General features: G+C 38.4%; 1 pseudogene; it reads left to right on the forward strand.

Annotated features, from left to right (window-relative positions):
- LOC107831146 (AP2-like ethylene-responsive transcription factor At2g41710) overlaps positions 1 to 19,934 on the forward strand; it is a 79,029-nt pseudogene that overhangs the window by 17,292 nt on the left and 41,803 nt on the right.

Genomic DNA, 19,934 nt, shown 5'->3' on the forward strand with positions numbered 1-19,934 from the left:
CGGCAAACGATACGATCTTTGACAAAGTCTATGACGACCTTCTTGGTTACAACTTTGTAAGATGCAGCCTCTACCCATTTTGTGAAATAATCAATGGCTACCAGAATAAACCTATGTCCGTTTGAAGTAGTGGGCTCAATTGGACCAATGAGATCCATTCCCCAGGTGGCAGATGGCTAAGGTGAGCTTGTTGCATTGAGCTTATTTGGCTGCACTTTTATCATATCAGCATGCACTTGGCATTGGTAGCATTTGCAGATATACTGGACGCAGTCTATCTCCATGGTCATCCAAAAGTAACCGGCCTTGAGTATCTTCTTGGCTAAGACAAAACCGTTCATATGTGGGCCGCAGGTCCCAACATGTATCTCCTCAAGTAACTTAGAAGCCTCTTTTGCATCGACATATCCTAGCAGTCCCAAATCAGGAGTTCTCTTGTACAAATTTCCTCTGCTATGGAAGAAGTGAGTGGACAATATTCGGAGTGTGCGTTTCTGAGTGTGGTTTGCATACTCCGGATATTCTCCTTTCGCCAAAAACTCTTTGATGTCATGGAACCAAGGTTTTCCATCTGTTTCTTCTTCAACATATGCACAATATATCGACTAATTATGAATCCTCACCGGGATAGGATCAATGTAATTCTTATCTGGATGTTGTATCATGGATGATAAAGTGGCTAATGCATCAGCGAACTCATTCTGAATTCTGGGCACATGTCGGAACTCTATCTTTGTGAACCTCTTTCTCAATTCCTACACATGGTGCAGATATGGCAATATCTTGGAATTCTTGGTGGTCCATTCTCCTTGTACCTGGTGCACAAGCAGATCTGAATCACTGATTACCAGCAGCTCCTGAATATTCATGCTGATTGCCATGTTGAATCATAGTATGTAGGCTTCATATTCTGCCATATTGTTGGTGCAGGGAAATCTGAGTTTGGCAGATACCGGATAATGTTGCCCCATTTCTTATAACAAAACTGCTCCAATGCCTACCCTTTTGAAATTTATAGCTTCGTCAAAGAACATCCTCCAACCGTCATATGCTTCGATAATGTACTCTCCTACGAATGATACTTTTTCATCAGGAAAATACGTTTTCAAGGGCTCGTATTCTCCTCCTACCGGGTTTTCAGCAAGATGATCTACCAATGCTTGTCCTTTGACCGCCGTTTGAGTTATGTAGACGATATCAAACTCACTCAATAGTATTTTCCACTTAACTAACTTTCCAGTCGGCATGGGTTTCTGAAATATATACTTCAGAGGGTCCATCCTGGATATGAGGTTTGTGGTATAGGCACAGAAGTAATTCCTCAATTTCTGAGTTGTCCAGGTCAAATCACAGCAAGTGCATTCCAGCAGAGAGTATCGTGCTTCGTAAATTGTGAATTTCTTACTTAGGTAGTATATGGCTTGCTCCTTTCTCCCTGTTCTGTTATGTTGTCCCAGAACACATATGAAGGCTCCGTCCAATACAGATAGATAGAGTAGAAAAGGTCCTCTTGGTTTTGGCGGGACCAAAACTGGTGGTGTGGATATGTACTCCTTAATTTTGTCGAAAGCTTTCTGACAATCCTCAGTCCAGCTTGTTTCGGCATCTTTCCTCAGCATCTTGAAGATGGGTTAACATATGACTGTGGAATGTGCTATGAAGCAACTTATATAGTTGAGACGTCCTAAGAAGCTCATCACGTCCTTTTTGCTCCTAGGTGACGGTAACTCCTGAATAACCTTGACTTTAGATGGATCCAGCTAGATCCCTTGATGACTGACAATGAATCCCAGTAACTTTCCTACGGGGACCCCGAATGTACACTTTGTGGGGTTCATTTTCAAGTAGTACCTCCTTAACCTGTCAAATAACTTTCTCAAGTCTGCTATATGATCTGCGACCCTCTTGGATTCGATAATGACGTCGTCCACATACACCTCTATTTCTTTGTGTATCATATCATGGAAGATGGTTGTCATGGCCCTCATGTAGGTAGCACCAGCATTCTTTAGACCAAATGGCATCATCTTGTAGCAGTATACCTCACATGGTGTAATAAAGGCTATTTTCTCTACGTCTTCTTCGTTTATCCAAATCTGGTGGTAGCCTGCGAAGCAATCCACAAAGGATTAGAGTTCATGCTTGGCTCAATTATCGATCAGTATGTGTATGTTTGGCAGTGGAAAGTCATCTTTAGGACTTGCTCTATTTAAATCCCGATAGTCAACATATACTCAGACTTTCCCATCTTTCTTTGGAACTGGTACAATGTTGGCTAACCAGGTTGGGTACTCAACCACCCTGAGAACTTTGGCTTTGATCTGCTTAGTAACTTCCTACTTAATTTTCAGGCTCATGTCTGGTTTGAACTTTCTAAGTTTCTGTTTTACTAGCGGACACATGGGATTAGTAGGCAACCTGTGAGCCACTATGGACGTGCTCAAACCGGTCATGTCATCATATGACCATGCGAAAATGTCCTCATACTCTTTTAAGAAGTGGATGTACTCTTCCTTTTCTGTTGGTGATAAGTGAATGCTGATGCGAGTCTCCTTGACGGTCTCAGTGTCCCCTAAATTTACTGCTTCGGTCTCGTCCAGATTGGACTTAGGCTTATTTTCAAAGTTTTCAACCTCCTTGACAACTTCGTTGGGTATCTCGTCTTCTTTATCTGAATCATTATTCTCTTGTTGCATTGCCTTATTACATGTCATAATCACCGGTTCATCAGGAAAAGTAACAATAACGCTGTAGAAAGAAAAATATGAAAGATAATAATAAATAATAAAGAGCAATGCATTTGATTAATACTTAAAACATCCAAACGAGTACGGCTCGATGAATTGAGAATTTATTTTGAAATAAGTGAATCTTAAAAACAAATTACTAAAAATCTTAAATTCCTAGAATGGATATAGGAATAAAATCTGCCAAGCTACCCAGGGACTCGGCGGGCCCGGGATAGTGTGGTGGTCCAGTTTTTTAGAATAACTCCCTTCTCCACAATCTGGATAGTGAGGCCTTTTTCCTCCTCCTCCTCAATAATTGCACTGCAGTCCATGCCTTCATCCTCCAAAACCAGATTCCTCAGCCCAGCTAATGCTTCTTCTTCTGCAGTTCCCCATATTGTGTCAGCTTGGTAAAATTCTAATCCAGATACGGCACCGGTTACTCGAGAGGGTAATAAGGTCCATGCCATGGAGGCGATCAATCATCATACTCCTGCTATGTATACTGATATCCGAGACCGAAGTTAGTGCCATGATGCTTCAGCTGTATCGGCTTAGTAATACCCTGAAGATTCTTCCCAAGCCCCTTGACAGGTTTATACCCAGACCATGCCAGTATGCTTTCTATTTTGCTGATCCAATATTTGTCTTTTTCGACGGCATTGACACGTTCGATATGATGGTAGGTTTCCCCTCCTAGCCTTCTTATATTTCCAATAGCCGGGATAGTTTGACTGATGTAAATGGGGTTACTCCAATTTCCGTGAATGATTACCTCCTGATGGTTCCATTCGAATTTCATAGATTGATGTAGTGTGGAATATACGGCCTCGGCGGCATGTATCCTTCATCGGCTTAATAGAAGATTGTATGAGGCTGATATGTCGAGCACCTGAAATTCAACGTCGAACCAAGTTGGCACCATCTGTAGACAAAGATTAATTTCCCCAGTTATGGCCCTTTGGGACCCATCGAAAGCTTTCACATTCATGCTCTCTGCCCGTATTTCATGGAAACCTTTGCCCAGTCTTTTCAAAGTATTCAACGGACAAATATTGAGGCTTGAACCTCCAACAATCAAGACCCTGACGATGAATTTGTCTTCAAATTACACTGTGATATGCAGAGATCGGTTATGATTCAACCCTTCAGGTGGTAGCTCATCTTCGTAGAAGATTATTTTATGGCTTTCCAGTACCTGCCCTACCATATTGGCCATTTCCCCGCATATGATATTGTTGGGCACGTAAGCTTCGCTCAACACCTTCATCAAAGCATTCTTGTGTGCCTCTGAATTTTGCAACAACGATAGTATGGATATTTGAGTTGGGGTTTTGTTCAAATGATCAATGATAGAATATTCCCTTGCTTGTACTTTCCTTCAAAGGTCATCTAATCCTGTTTCAATGATAGGGTGCTTGGTAGCAGCATCCTTACTTGGTCCTCCCAAGTGTTCAGGTGTATAAATTCTCCCGGTCCTAGTCATTCCTTGCGCAGCATTGGATTCCTCCATCTTTGCCTTCCCATTTTGCCTAGCCTCGACAACATAATCCCAAGGTACTGCTTTTGAGTCAAAAGGAGGTGTGGTTGATACTGTCACCGTGAAAGGTGTGGCCACTTTCACTTCAAATGGAACAGGGGTGGCCGCAGGCGGAGCTACCTCTACCTCAAATGGAACTGATATAGTAATCTTAACTTCGAGCGGCAATAGATTCTGTACTATAATAGGAGTAAGTGTGACTTCAAGCTTAAAGTCATCGCCTTGTCGAATAAGCCCAATTTATCCCTCAGGATCCCATTCCTCATCCATTTCTATCACAAGTATCCCGACACCCCTATGATCAAGGAAGGGGTTGTTGTGGACATTGGGTGCAGCTTCTTTTGCCTGTATAACCTTATTGTCAATCAGCGTATGGATCTTATCTTTCAATGTTCGACACGTCAATGGTGTGCCCTTTCATACCAGAATGGTATGCATAGGTTTTGTTTGGTTTGACCCATTGGGACGGATTCTCTAATGCCATAACAGGAATAGGGGTGACATAACCAGCGACTTTCAACCTTTTATACAACTGTCGATGGGTTTAGCAATAGCAGTGTACTATCTAGGTGGCTTGCAGTCAAAGTTTGGTCGTGGTCTTGGAAAATTTTGGCGAGTTGGAGGTGATTGGAAATGAGATGGTTGGGATTTATAGGTATGATAGGCAGTGGCTGGTTGGGAATATCTGGGAGATGAGGGTTGATATGTGAGTGGTGTGCTTGGTATGTGGGTGGAGGTGTTTGATATATAGGTGGAGATTTCGGGCCTTGAGCTACCATTACTGCCCTAACGTCTCTTTTCTTTGATATGCCGCCTGATTGTAATGCCTTGTTTGTGGCATGTAATGCCTCATCTTTTGTCACCATCCCACTCTTGATTCCTTCTTCCATTATTTCTCCGAGTTTGACGATATCAAAAAATTTATGATTTTCGATAACCATCAACCTTTCATAATATTGTGGATCATGTGCTCTAATAAAGAACTTGTTCATCTGTTCCTTGTCCAGAGAGAGTCTGACCTTGGCTGCTTCCGACCTCCAACAAGTAGCATACTCGTGGAAGGTTTCAGTGGATTTCTTCTTAAGATTCTGGATGTAGAAAACATCAGTTGCATTTTTTGTATTGAACCTGAACCGGTCCATGAAATTCGATGCCATATTACCCAGTTAGACCATTTCTTAGGGTCTTGGCTGATGTACTAGGACAAAGCATCTCTAGTAGGACTCCTCTTAAAGAGTTTCATCTGCATCTTTTCGTCTTTCCCGACTCTGACAAGCTTGTCACAATAGGTCCTCAAATGAACCCTGGGATCACCTGTACCATCAAATATTTCGAACTTGGGAGGTTTGTAACCCTCTGGCAGTTCTACATCTGGTTGTATGCATAGGTCTTCATAATTCAAACCTTTTATTCCTTTGCCACCTTCGACACCCTGAACTCGACTTGTCAATTTCTTGAGTTCTTAAGCCATGTTTTTAATGAGCAGGTCCTTCTCGGAGGATTCTGGTGTATATGAGATTGTTGGATAGAGTGAGGTACGATTTTCATGTATATGGGGTTATTTTGGTGAGTGCCAGGTGCCTGGGTGTAATGGTGGTCATTGGCAGAGTTTTGAGGGTCAGGAATGGGTTGAGGTGTATTCTAGGGAATATGATAAGTGGCAGTTGGTGGGTAATGAATTGGTTGGTGGTGGTGTTGTGGTGGAGTTGGTATTGGTAGGGGATTGATATTTTGGGATGGGGTTGCGTATTGTTGCGGTGCAGGAGGGTTTTGCGGATGTTGGTTTGGTGTGTTTTGGGGAGGTGTTGGGTTCTTTGTGTTTTGTTGGTTGATATCGGGGACATTCAGGGTGAGTGACAAGTTTGCCAAGTTGCGAACCTACTCAAGCTCTACTTGTAATTCCAATATCTTTTGTACCAATCTCAAGACTAGATCATTTGGTGTCAGAGTACTCCGACCATCTGAAGTTTCTGTGTTCTCAGCATTATCCTTTCGAATACCACTTAAGTCGTCCATTTTTGTTTTTCCTCTGCCTTTTGTATTACTTGGAGGAGGGGGAGGTAGAGGGCCTCTAGATCTGGTGTGATATGCTGACGATGCCAGTATGAAGGAACCAACCTTAGGGGGCGGGAATAAAGAATAAAGAAAAATAAAAAGGTACACAAGTCAGTAAGGATTCTAAAAAGTTTGCAGTATTTAAACATATATTGCGGGAATGTGAATTTGCGTTCTAATTTTGGAACCTCGTTGTGCCCGAGGTAGGCCTAATAAATAAATTTGGAGAAATTTAGTGCCAATAATTGCCTCATTTTATTAATGTAAAAGCAAACGAACCAAAACAAAACTAAATAAGATAATGTTACTAATGACTCTTGGTCTTATTACATTTGAAAATCAAGTAAATCTAATCTATTTGGTCCAAGAAGGACCCTCTCTAGATTGGATGCTCTTGTCGATCAACTCTCCCAACTCGCACAGGTTCAGCAGTAGGAATGCCCTTACAAGATGCCCTCCTTTGTTTCCTTTAGTGTTTTGGCAGTCAGTTACCATTTTTCTCATCTTCCCTTCCAACTCCATTAAGCTGTACTCCATATATTCCAGCCTTTCACTGGATTTAACAGCTCTTTCTTCCCACTAGTTAATTATCTCTATATCAGCCTTGTGCAGTTCCATATGCTCGACTTCAGACTCTCGAACTCTTTTCCGCAGCTTGTTGTACTTCACCTCGACTTCAGCAACCTCATCTATGACCTTGTTTCCTGGCCCAGCCCTTGGCTCAATGTCCCCAGTTATGTTGTCCTCCAACCACAAAGGGTAAAGGTATGAGTGGCCCGTGTGGTATCGGTCTGACTCAATAGTATCCTTCTCCACAATAATCTTTAAGGTCCACATATGTTGCGCTTCATTTTTATAGAGGATGGCATCACCTTTGAAATTGGCTCTGAAGTGACACATTTTAGTGACTCGTGGTATGATTTGCCTCCTGCCTGCTTGTCTCACAACCTTGAGAGGAGCGTAAGGGTATATGCCCCTCAACCCAATCAATACCAAGTGCGGAAAATCCCTGGATTGATGATGAATTTCATCGGTAGGGAACCACTCGAACATCCACTGAACTTGATCTTCGGTCAAATTTTCGAAAAGTTGTACCCATCCTACAGCGTCCTCTGGCTGAGCAAACATGTCTGGAATATAGTTTATTCTTTTGGGATGATGGAAGGCTATGTGATCATTCCACGGCATTCGCGGAAATTCTTGACGGTATTGTTCCTTTTGGAGATGTTCCAACAACCATACCTATAGCACCAAGTTGCAACCCTCGAAAAACCTGAACTCCTTCTGATATCGCTCCAAAGCCCGGTACGTGTCTACAACGATCATAGGGATGATAGTGTATGTCTCCCTTTTGATCCCGTCTATCAGAGTTTTGGACACCATGGTCAGCCTAGTATGGATCTTATCCCCTTGGGTTGGGAATACCAACATGCCCAATAAACACAAAATAAACATGAAGACCCTACGATGAATCCAACCTAAAGAAGTAATTGAGAACTCATCATTAAAAATACGGTAGGAGCTGTTGTGACCGTATCTTTCAAAAAGGAACTCAAAAGGCATGTAGGAGTCCTTTAGGCATTTCAAGTTGTCATTCTTCTTCAGCCCCATTTTTAGAAATCATTTTTAGAAATCCCCTAGCAGTGCGATTTTCAGGTGCTAACAGATTAGGGCTATCCCAAGGCAACCCAACAAATCCTCCTATTTCTTCTAGGAGGGGAGTCATTTCTATGTTCCCAAAATGGAACACAGCCCTTTCCTTGTCCCAAAACATAGTTGCAGCCTTGATCAGTATTTTGTTGGGATTAAGGTCCAACAGAGAAGGCAAGTTTCCTAAGACTCGTTTCACATGGTTTTGGTCACATGAAGGAAGATCCCTCCACCAATCTAGCAAAAGTGAGGGTATGCTACCGACCATACCAACTCTGGGGACTTCGTGCCTCATTTTCTGCAAAAAAGAGAGTTAGACCCTTTCCCCCTCCAGGTTCGTCTATTTATACAGTAATAATTAGCATATTGGCACTTATTTCTCCAAATTAATGCATATAAACAGGTTACGTCCGTTGGGATTATGGAAAACCTTATGAACTTTTGGACAAGGCTTGTCTTAAAGGGTTATTATGTGGACAACATATTAACCCGGCTAGGTTTGACCATGATGCATGTACAATTAACCAGAGTAAGGCTGCTATAGAGGTCTAGACTGGGACTCTCAAGTGGACAACTTGAGGGGGAAAGGCACGAAACCGTCGAACGCATCGCTGATCGACTAGTTTTACCACAAATACGCCTTTCTACATTTAAAGGGTGATATATAGGAAGAGCACAAACACTCATCAAGCATTGCTATAGGATTAATTATGCACGAGTGGAATATAATGTTGAGCATGATTTATGCAACAATAAATATCACGTTGTCTAGTATTTGCGCGTAAAAAATGATAAATGTGGTATTTAAATAATTGAAAGATGGTTACAGAAAGGAAAACAAAGAGACAAGTCAGGTTCAGGAATAAAAGAATCACAAAATGCTTGAAAATAGACAGTTAAATTCAAATAAGAGGAAAGCATACGTGGGATAGAGCATGCTTGGACTAATTCACAATAGATAAGTTCGTTGTGGTAAGAGCCTAAAAATATCCCCAACAGAGTCGCTATGCTGTCGTTCCCCCCTTTTTCCTTTGCGAGGAATTTTGGGTTTCGACATTCATGGGAGAATAACTCATTTCCTTTTGGGAATTTGGGTATTTGGAGAGTCGCCACCTAACGGATTATGGTGCTTTAGGGCACCGAGAGTGATTAACTCATGTAACTAGTTTGAATTACCAGAGATTAGGTTAAGGGCTCGAGATAACCTTGAGGGGAAGGTGTTAGGCACCCCTCACAGTCCACAACGGTGGGTCCCGGCCGAACTTAAACTGTGTGAAGTAGTCATTTTAACAAATAAAAAGTTTTAACACATACTCGCAAGTAAAGGCATGTTTTGACATTCTAAGTGCATGTATGATTCTAATAATGAGAACAAGGGAAAAGGTTTGAACAATTTGCACTTATGTAAAGAAAAGTAAATTTATTTAAATAACGGGAGTTGGGAAAGAGGGGTCCTAGGTTGGTTAGCCTATAGGATCATACCCACACAATGCCCGATACTCACTCCTCAATAAGGGGCTACACGTGACATTAGCGCGTAGTCATTATATCCTTACTACCCAACTCCCTCCCCTTGGTCATAGCCTAAAGCGTTCTAGCAACCTTGAAAGATATCCTATGCGTGCACTACCCGTCCCTTCCTTGTGGCCATGGAGGTATTTAGGACCTCTAATTTAGGTAGTTCTAGACCATCCTAAGGTACTTTAAAGGAGAAAATCTAGGCGTCAACCAAAACAATTAGGACTGCATTTAAAGAGGGAACAATGAAAGGCTCACATTTTACCTCCACAAATAGAACAAGAAAGTGCACGTCTCAAACAATGGTTTTCAGATATTTAAGAGGAACTCTAGAACAGGATATCTAGGTGAGCAGAGAATATGAAATATTAAGTTTGGACCAAAGTGTTAAAGACCTATTCAGTTTGCCTACTGATTTTAGACCTGTTGAATATGAGCAGTCACAGATAACAGAACATAGTTTTAAAGTTGCAGGATTTGTAATCTCCCTATAGGCTTGCCTAGGCGTATAACAGTGATATCCTATGAGCATGGTATCTACTCCTTAATCAGGAATGCAGTAAATCAGTAAACTATTTTAAAAGGGTAATTTGGATCCTATGGGCATGCTTTCTGGTAATATTATTTAACGCTGTGTAAAAAAACGAGTAGATTAATTAATTAAACCGATTAAGAATCTACAAACATGAATTAAAGTTAAACTGATTTTAGGTCTAACTAAGCTGAAAGCGAGTAAAATTTATGTGACCAAAGCGAAATCCCCATAGGCATGATTTCTATTAAAACTAATTTTTAATCCAATAGGCATGATTTCTAAGGAGATGAATTTGAATACATGTTGTAACGGAAACTGAACTTCAATTACTTTACACCCTATAGGCATGATATCTAAATTTATGAAATGGAGCAGGTAGAATTCATTTCAACCAAGAAATCCTATAGGCAGATTGTCTAACACAGCACATGTAAATTAGAATAAACCCTATAGGCATGTTATCTACCTAACTTTACCCAGAATATTCAACTACCCTCCCTTTCACTAATCACCTCAATATTTGTTTACAATTAACTATTACAGACTAAGAATTGAATATAAATTACATAAATAGAATAGAAGTTAAGCTATAGGAAGCCTGAAGTAGGCCCAAAGTGATTTTCAAGGCCCCTAGTAGTCAATTTCATGTCTAGGTGTGTTAGAGTTCCCTAAGGACCTCAAGGATCCCAGACACTGCTCACACCTAGACTTTTCTCAAATAACAACTGATTATTGTGTAGTGTGGAAGTGCCATCCCTGATATGCCAGAGTTCAAAGAGATATCAAGGGTCTCTAAGCAGTACACATACCAGAGGGGCAGGACCTAGTATTCTTGGAGTAAGTGAAAGTGCATAATAGTTTGAAAGAGTTTAATGGGCAGTATAAAGAAAATTATTAGGAGTGAAAAGAATTTCTGAAAACCAGTACTGATTTAGTGATAAAATAGTTTGAGGAAAGTATGAAAACAATCTACAATTAGAACACCAGTCATAGAACAAATAAGCTTTAGGAAGTACTTTGGCAAACAATTTTCACACAGGGAAAGAAGGGTTGGGAATACAGAGAATATTCTTTTAATGGAGCACATAAATAATATGATGCATAGAGTTCTTAAGGGGTTCTACAGAACCAGTAGGTTAGATAGAATGCATGCCATGCATCAAAGATCACAGCAGAAACAGGTTGAGGACATTTAAACAACACAACTAGAGTCACTCTAGGGAGATTAATTTAGCAGGAGTGAGGCAGAACAGGCAAGGACTTAAATGGGCATGCCAGAATTAACAAGTGAAGGCATGCTAATTACACAAGAGCAAAGTTTAGGCATGCTAGATAAACAGTAGTCAGTCAAACATGCTTAGTTACATATGTAGACATGTTAAACAGGATAGCAAATAAGCAAGTAAAGTGGAAACATGCTAATCACAGATTTGAATAAGCAGTATTTGGCATGCTGGGTAAGCAGTAAACAGAAGCAAGAATGGACTCAGACCATATGAACTAAGGTAGTAAATAAATACATAGGTTTAGATTCTTAAAATTAATCAGAAGCATACTTAGTTAAAGAAAGAAAACACAAGATGTGAGAAAGGTATTGTGCAATTTTCAGCCTTGGCTTGCAACCGGCTAGAATAACAGAGATCACAAGTACTAGAGAGAGTAGAGAGAGCCTTTTTAGAGTGTAAAAGTAGTAGTTTCTGAACTATTGTTCGTGTTCAGAAGTGAGAATAGGTAAGGGCATATATAGTAATCAAGAGTTAAACAAAATAAGGTAAATGATCAATTATGTAGCAATTAGGGAAATTAACAGAATCAGTCACACACATGAAATCAGTAAAGTCTTCCCCTTAATCAAGGGATAATCACTCAACAGTAAAAGCATGACAGATATTTAAAGAAGGAAATCAAGTAAGACTTGGGGTACAAAGTAGGTAATTAGGGGTGAGTGAACAGGACTTCAATTAAGGAAACAATTAGTAAAAATCAGCAAATAACATCGTTGATTCAAATAAGGCAGGAGAAAGCTAATTAAGGCAAGAAGTTCAATCAAACCGAGTAGAGAAGTAAGAATCAAAGGTTTGTTAAGGAAAAGTGTTCAAATCAAACCAAAAATAAGAACTTCAGAATAGTCAAGGGTTTAATTAAAAGAGAAAATCACGTAAAGAGTCAGCAAATATCGTAGAGAATTCAAATAGGAAAGAAAGGAATAGTCAGGATTCAACACATCGATTTTAGCGAAGCAAATTGGTAAATCAAGAATCCAAATCAATTACTGATTTAAGGAGAAAAGTATAGGTTTACCATGAATAGGAAAAAAATGAACATAGACACATAAAATCAGTAGAAAAGTCAAACCAAGAACATTAATAGAGGCACATTAGGATAAAAATCAAAAGACATCGAATTAGGTTAAAGAAGAATCCCAAAAACCAAAGTATAGGACAAAGTCAGTACACAAATAACTCAGAAATCAAACAAATGTCGAAACAATTTGGGCTTTTAGCATAAACAAGTTGGGGTTAAAGCAAACCTTATGAAATCGGTTAAAACACATAAGAAACAGAAGATTAAACACTCAAAATTATCAAATGTTTTTGGAAAGAAATTTTCGGGAAACCCTAGTTTAGAAAAAATAGAAAACCATTCAAAAATCAGAAGGTCCTTGTAAAAATCATAAGGTTCTTGTAAAACTCATATGAAATAAGTTCGATCTATCTTAGATCTTGCACATATCTGAGAAGCTCAAAGGATAACTTAGGGTTTCGAGGAGAACAATCACAGAGATGAAGAAGTAGGCTTAGAAGTCCATAGATCTAAGGCGACATAGGGAGATCTTACTTAAAATCAAATCGGAACAGCCTAAAATGGGCAAGCAAAGATAAAAAGGTGTAAGCAGACTAACCCTGGTCCCTTGAGGACCCTAGAGATGGTGATACCAGTACAGGAGAAGCCATTAGTGGCCTGGGGATTGTGAGAAACAATCATGGATGTCCATAGATGAGTGACTGTGAGGGTGGATTAGGGTTAGGTTTTGAGAGAAGGGGTGATTAGATGTCAGCGTGAGAGGTGAGGGAAATGAGAGGTTTTGGGGTTTGGGGGTATATGTTAGTTTATTTTAGGAAGGGGGAATCTGGACTGTTGATCAAAATGATCAACGGCCAAGATTTGGCAAGAGGTGGGTCGGGTAAATGCTGGGTTTGGGCTGGACAGCTTTTAGGCCCGATTGGGATTAGGGAGGGGGGCTTAAAATTGAGCTAATTTAATAGGCTAGGTCCAAAATAAAAAGGGGCTATTTGTTAAATACGTAATTAATTGCTAAAATAATTTTTAAAAAATGGTTAATAAATTATAAAAAATAATTTTCATACATGGAAATATTTTAAAGTAATTAATTAATATTTTAAAAATATAAAAGGCTATTTTCCGATAAAAAATAATGTAACAATGCATGCATAGGCTATAATTGCAAAGTAATTGCAATTGCATCCTAAATATACAGATGTGGCTATTTGTGCAATAATTGAAACTTAATACGAATGCAAATAATAGAATTAAGCCACAAAAGTTATTATAAAACTATTTGTGATGCAATTTAGTGATTGTTTTATAAAATAAATGCTGGAAAAAATTAGTTAAAATATTTAAAAATGCAGAAATTGTATGAAAAAATACTAATTGATGCCCGGGCATAGTTTTTAAATATTATGGAAAAATTTGGGTATCAAAATGGGTGCTCTCCACAACTTCCTTTATTTTAATTTCCAATTTGCTTTACCTCCAACTTTTTACTGTCTCCATAAGGAAGTTTGATTCTTATTCAGTATTCTAAAGTAGCCTTTCTGTGATTATAGAAAAATACCTAGCAGTTACCTATTATGTGTTACTGAGACCTTAAGGTTTAAACAGCTTATATTTTTCTTCTAGTTCTATAAATCAGAGCATGAAGCTTTGCTTCTGTTTAAGCTTTTCCAGCAACTATTGCTTTACCTTGAAAAATCTCTTTGCTTGCGTGTTAAATTATGAGCTACGTTTTGATTCCGATGTGAATAGGCATAGATGGAAAGGTCGCTATGAAGCTCATCTTTGGCATAAAAGTACCTGGAATCAAAACCAAAATAAGAAGGGAAAGCAAGGTATTTCTCTTTGTCTCTCTGGTTGTCTCTCTGGAAGACAATTATTATTTCCAGCGCTTGCAGATTAGAATTCTAGCTCATAGTTCAAGTTTTGTGGAATCTGATGTTTTGAAAAGTCTTATATTGATCCACGCGATCAGTCTACTTAGGTGAGTACCTTGATTGATTCGTTTCTCAAAATTCGAATATTACTGGGTCTTAACTCAAGTTATGTTAATTTGGTCACTAAAACCCCGTGTAGGTGCTTAAGATGATGAGGAGGTTGCAGTAAGGGCATAAGATCTTGCTGCTTTGAAATATTGGGGTCCTGGAACCTTCATTAATTTTCCAGTAAGATATTACTGCCTCGAATTAAGTAATATGCTCTCTGTTCCAATGTATTCCCTTCGTTCACTTTTACTTGTCCACTATTGACTTTGCACACCCTTTAAGAAATAATCAATAAAGTACATAGTTTACCATGATACCCATATTAATTAATGAATAGTCTTAATGAATTTGAAAAATTATCTGGAATAAGTAATTAATGTGAAAAGTGACAAGTCAAAATGAAAAATTATTTTTGGAATATTTGACAAGTAAAATTGAACGGAGAGAATAACTGTCTAAGATGCCTTTAATGTCCAAATTATGAATTTTGAAAGTTAAAATTTCTTAATTAAGTTTAACTCAATTTTTTCATCGGGCTTTTATCCTACTTTGATAAATGAGAATTATTTCTAAATTTTGAAAATTTATGTCACCTTTTTACCCTGAAAATTGGCTGAATTGATCATCAGATTCAAATTAGGACATCTAAATTTGAAAGGGGAATAACATGTTACTCATTTATCCCCCCCTCCCCCCAAATAAAATAAAATAAAAAAGAAGAATAAAAAGGAAAAAGAAAGAAGAGCAGCATATTCCTCTTTCTGCATTTCCCTGAAGAAGTAGTACCTACCCCCTTGCCCTATTTTCTTTGTTCCCCACTTTTCATTAGAGGCTTACAATTTTGGAAGGATCAAATGGACCTATATGAATATATGTTGACTCATATCAGTGTTGTGTGATGTATAATGAATGAGAAATATGAAACAAAAGAAAGATGATTTTATTGAATGACCATGAACTCAATATATACACAAGCCTATAACAGAGTTACTGAGATAGTACTCCTTCTATAGTGGAACAAACCAGAAATCAAAGAACTAAACAACAAACTCCTATAATATTGGAAACATGATAAATTTAAAATATAAGCTACTATAAATTACAATTAGCACATAACTGTAAATACTATTATGTGATAACCCCTCCCCCCCCAAGCTAGATGGTGCACAACAACACCTAGCTTGGACAGATGACGATGGAAGGACACTTTTGGAAGTGGCTTGGTGAGAGTATCAGCCAACTGGTTGGAACTGGGAATGTGCTTGAAAACAAGACGCTTATCATGAACCTGTTGGCAAACATAGTGGAAATCAACAGCTATATGCTTCATGCGGCTATGAAGAATATTGTTCTCACATAAATAGGTGACACCAAGGTTGTCACAAAAGATTGTTGGAGGTGTGGAGATATTCACATGAAGTTCTCTAAGAAAATTTTTGACCCAAGTGATCTCATTAACAGCATTAGAAATAGCCCAATATTTTGCTTCAGTGGATGAGCGAGCAATAGTGTGTTAGTTTTTTGAGGACAAACTAACTGGAGTAAGGCCAAGAGATATAATATAACCAGTGGTGGAACTTTGATCAATAAGGTTGTTGGCCCAGTCAACATCAGAAAAACAGAGAGATTAAGACTTGTGGTAGGATATATTTGAAGGCCATAGTTAGCAGTGCTTTTGAGATAATGAATGAGCCGCTTAACAGCCTTCCAATGAGTTTTAGATGGAGCATGCATAAATTGAGACAATTTGTTCATGGAGTAACAAACATCAGGCCTGGTAAAAGACAAGTATTGCAACTTGCCAATTACTTTCCTATATTCTGTAGCGTTATGAGATGGAGTATCATCATTTAGTAACAGACTTTGAGAAGAACTCATGGGCGTGGAAACACCTTTGTAGTCCTGCATCAAAAGGTCATAGAGAAGATCTGAAACATACTTTGCTTGTGAGAGAAATAGGCCTTTGGCATTTCGATGAACCTCAACTCCAAGAAAGTAGGATAAAGGGCCAGGATCGTTAAGTGAAAAACGGGAGGCCAATGAAGAGATAACCTGAAAAAAACATTAAAGAATTGTTTCCTTTAAGGATGATATCGTCTACGTAGACCAAAATATACACAACACTATTTGTCACGACTCCAAATACCTCGTTCATGATGGCGCCTATCACAGTACTAGGCCAGCCAAACAACACGAACCACATGGAAGTTCTTTTGTAAAATTTAATCTTTTTTTCTAAACAGATTAAGTCTCAATTTTTTCATTTTAAAATATCAAGAGAAATACGCGGAAACAAGTACAAAAATACAATCAACACAGCCTGAATCTGGTATCACTAGTCATGGGCCACTAAGTACAACTCAACATTGTCTGCTTAATACAAATTATGTCTGAAATATAAAGTATTAGGATAGTAAGGAGAAGCACAGGGTTGCGAACGCCGTGCAGCTACCTTGCTAACTCCGAAAAATACACAGAAGCTGCTGAAAGCTTAGAAATACCTGAATCTGCACACAAGGTGCAGAGACTAATACGAGTACGCCAACTCAGTAAGTAATAAAAGTAAATAAAGACTAAGCAGTAAGAAATCACGTAATCCACATCATAGCATCACAGCGGGTATAGTATGTTTCCAAAAATAGGATACAAATCAAATCATCTCGTTAAACTCCAATTTCAGTAAAATTCTTTGAAAAAATAACTTTCTAATAGTTTTAATAGAGGTTCAATGTAGTCTATAGTGAAAGTAATGAAAATTGAAATCGGCCCCTCGGGCAAAAACAAATCTTAAACAGCCCTTCTGGCAAACCCCTCGGTCATTCATATACATCACATAACATGAAAATCTCAGTGAAAATAACAAAACCAAATCAGTAATTTAATTCCAAACATCTCGTAAAAATTTCAGTTTCAACGAAAGTTATTCAAAATATTTGTTTAACATTTTCAATAGTGGCTCAGTATAAAGATGAGTGCAAACAATAATTTCATAAATCAAGCCCCTCAGGCAAAGCATCACTCGTATACATGTATATATAGCCCCTCGGGCAAGCCTCTCCATCACTCATCACTCAACTCTTATCAATCAGCGCTCACTAAGGGTGTGCAGAGTCTGGAGGAGCTCCTACAGCCCAAGCACTATATCGTTGTGGCGTGCAGCTCAATCTAATATATTGTTGCAGCGTGCAGCCCGATCCATATATCGCTGCGGCGTGCAGCCCGATCCATAAATATATAATCCTCACAACTAGTCCCTCGACCTCTCTCAATCATCAACCTCACAGTCAGACCCTCGGCCTCTCTCAGCCATCAGCCTCACAAGCCACTCGGGCTATCAGTAAAACAGGGTGCTCAGCCCAAAATATCATTTTATGCACAAAAATAGAGTAATAGAGACTGAGTTATGAAATCAGTAAAACGTAGCATGACTGACTATAGATATTAAACCAAAACAGTGAGGAAAACAGTAGTAAAAAAGCCCATAGGGGTCCAAATAGTTGGCACAAAGTCCAAATATGGCATTCAGCCCAAAACATAGTAATATTTTCCAAAATACAATGATATCAAACGGTTTTAAATCAAAAACGTGACTTAATAGTCGCACGGGACGGACCAAGTCACAATCCCCAACAGGGTACGATCACACGCTCGTCATCTAGCATGTGCGTCACCTAAGATTAGCACCGCAAAGTGAAATCCAGGGTTTCATACCCCCATGACAAGATTTACAATCATTACTTACCTCAAACCGGATAAAAATCTACTCTGCAATGCCCTTGCCTCTCGACTCGGCCTCAAATCACCACGAATCTATCCAAAATCAGAATAATATCATCAATATATGCCAAAGGGACAAAGCCCATGCAAAAATTATCAAATTAAACTCAAAATTACTTTGATACCCAATTTTTTCCTATAATATTTTTGAAATGCATATATACCTTTCAAACTATGCATTAGCATCAATGGGTATTTTCCCATAATTTTTACACCCTTAAATTAATTTATTTCAATATTTTCTTCATATAAATAATTGTAAAATTGCATCACAAATGAATTTAGAACATGTCTTGATTTAATATTACTATTATAGGTCTTTTAGAACATGTCTTGATTTAATATTACTATTATAGGTCTTATTGAGTCCAAATTATTTCATGAATAGTCAAATTGGCACCTTTTGGCTATAATTGCAATAACTTTGCAATTATGGCCCATGCATACATTTCTTGTATTATTTTACGAGAAACTAGTCCTCCGTATTTTTGAATACTAAATAACTTTTTTTAAAACATTTCTATGCATGAGATTCATTTTCAATAATTAGTAATTATTTTATAAATTATTTTTTAATCAATTGTATGGGGTATTTAATAAATAGCCTCTTTTTATTTCAATTTTGTCCTAAAATTAACCAGCCCAATACCCCTTATAAACCAGCCCAAAAGATCCCAGGCCCAATATCCACCTGCCCGACCCAAACCCTATGGCCAATCCTGGCTGTTGATCACTTTTGATCAACGGTCAGGATATTTCTTACCATAATTAAACCCACCTACACCCCCGAAACCCTAATCATTTCCTCTCTTTCCCAACGTCACCTATTCCCTCGTCTCTCAAATGCTCTCTAACTCTAACCCTAATTTATCCTCGTCATCACTCACCTACTGCCCTCCTATGGTAGTTCTTCACCACCTCAGGCCTCTAATGGCCTCATCTATGCTATAGTATCTCCTTTTCTTGGATCTTTGAGGAGATTCTCAAGGGACCTAGGTAGTATGTTTATACATTGGGGTTTTCTTGCCTATTTCAGGCCATTTGACTCGACCTTGAGTAAAATCTTTCTCATTCTTATCCGTGGACTCCTAAGTCTATGTTCTCATCTCTGTTTCACTTCTAAAAAAACCTAATTTTATCTTTGATTTTCTCAGATCTCTCTGAACGTACTTCACATGTTTTCTTGAAAGTTTCCTGGTTTTTCAAGTGATTTCCGTTCTTCCTAAAACTAGGGTTTACTGAAACTCGTCTTCTCAAAGTTTTCCTAATTTTCGAATGTTAATCATCTATTCTTAAGTATTATTGATTGATTTCTGCTAAAATTGTTGGACCCTAATCGATTTATGCTGAAACCCTAATTTTCTTTTATTTTGCTTCGATTTTGAGTCTTTCCGTGTTACTTGTTACATTGTTTTGTCTGTTCTTTGACTTTCATGATTTCCCCTTAGTCTAATTCAATGTCTTGTAATTTTTTCCCTAGTCCATCTCTATTAGGGTTTCTTATTCGATTCCTCGTCTAATTTTTGAAATTCTATGTAGCCTAGCTATCTATTTGTGGAAACTGATATTTTTCCCCGTAAATCAGTAATACTTTGAATTTTGATCTACAGATTTGCTTTGTCAAAACTTATGTGTTGATTCTTGATTATTTCTCTTGTTTACAACCTTAATTAGTTTTCTTACCTTTTGTGTAATTATTAATTGGTGTTGCTAGCTTGATTTTATGCTCTGATTTTCAAAATAAACTTCTAATTGATTTCAGAGTTGTCTTATTTAACCTAGCCCTTAATTACTGATTGATTCCATATACAATTATTCTTAAATTAAGTAATACTAGTCTGATTTTG

The sequence above is a fragment of the Nicotiana tabacum genome, chromosome 3 (assembly GCF_000715075.1).
Source record: "Nicotiana tabacum cultivar K326 chromosome 3, ASM71507v2, whole genome shotgun sequence".
In the NCBI taxonomy this organism is placed as follows: Eukaryota; Viridiplantae; Streptophyta; class Magnoliopsida; order Solanales; family Solanaceae; genus Nicotiana; species Nicotiana tabacum.